A 1573-nucleotide genomic window follows, 5' to 3' on the forward strand; every position below is an offset into this window, starting at 1 on the left:
AAGAATTTGAATTCAGAATGTAGACAGACGGTCATAATATGCAAACATTTTTCATGGTACCAGTACACTGTTTACAGATACTTACATTTTTTATGTTTTCTGTGAATTTTTCACGGGTCCAGCTAATTATTATTATCATCATCATCATCATCATCATCATCATCATCATCATCATCATCATCATCATCATTATTATTATTATTATTATTATTATTATTATTATTATTATTATTATTATTATTATTATTATTATTATTATTATTATTAAGATTAAGGCGAGCTGGGAGAATCGTTAGCACGCCAGGCGAAGTGTTTACCGGTATTTCGTCTGCCGCTACGTTCTGAGTTCAAATGCCGCCGAGGTGGACTTTGCCTTTCATCCTTCCGGGGTTGATTAAATAAATACCAGTTATGCACTGGGGTCGATGTAATCGACTTAATCTCCTCCCACAAGCTGCCCTTGTGGCAAAAAATTGAAATTATTATTATTATGATTATTCCCTGCAAAATTGCTGGCCTCGTGCTTAAATTAGAAACAATAACTATACTGTACTGCATTATTTTGTTTTTCGTTTGTAATTTTGTTATTTTGCCCAGTAAGGCGGTGAACAGGCTGAATCATTAACTCACCGGACAAAATGCTTAGCAGCATTTCTTCCGGGTCTTTACATTTTGAGTTCAAATACCGCCAAAAACAACTTTGCCTTTCATATTCTCTGGAGTTGATAAAATCGACTTGTATCCTCTGCAAACATTTCAGACACTTGTGCCTATAGTAGAAAGAAAGAATTATATTGCCCTGTTTAAACTAAAATAGTTAAGATTAAATATTTATAGGCACAACCGATTTAGATGTTTCATACAGTGACTGGAAACTATACCAGCATTATTAGGACGCAATCTCATACCCATCAGTTTCAACGGACGGCAATATACCTCAGAAGGATATATGAAAACTATCTAACGGGTAATATATACGAAGCCACGGGAGGGAAAGGTTCGGGTGAGACCCTCCCTCCCCGTAACTCTATGTAAATAAAATTATAATCAAATATTTATTTTAATTTTCTGGTGAGTTTTTTGCAAATTAGATGACTAAATGTGGATTCAATTAAATAACTGAGAACACCCTCGGTCGAAATCCTGGCTACGCCCATGTAAAAATACCATAGCAGAAATAGCTAGAATAAGTGAAGTGAAAACAAACAATACTTGTTTTTTCTTTTAAGCCCTTTTTTTCTTTTTAGCATATTTCCCTGGTGATCATGCATCATATACGATACACATCCCCCTTTTCTTTTTCTTCAACCCCCAGAGTAACTTGGGTCTTGCGAAAGGAAAGCTTTATATTAATTACACAGAACGTGTGAGATAAGGGCTAACTAAAAGTCTGAAGACAAGCATGAACGTATAGGACAAACTTATGAAAACGCTTTGGACAGCAAAGGATTCATGGATTTTGTTAAAAGGAAAAGGAGCGGGTAATTTTTCAGATTAACACCCGCACGATTTTCACTAGGGTGTTAGGGTTAGGGTTTTAGGGTCAGGGTTAGGGTTTTAGGGTTAGGATTAG

This window comes from Octopus bimaculoides, chromosome 5 (assembly GCF_046866305.1).
Source record: "Octopus bimaculoides isolate indiv1 chromosome 5, ASM4686630v1, whole genome shotgun sequence".
Taxonomy (NCBI): Eukaryota; Metazoa; Mollusca; class Cephalopoda; order Octopoda; family Octopodidae; genus Octopus; species Octopus bimaculoides.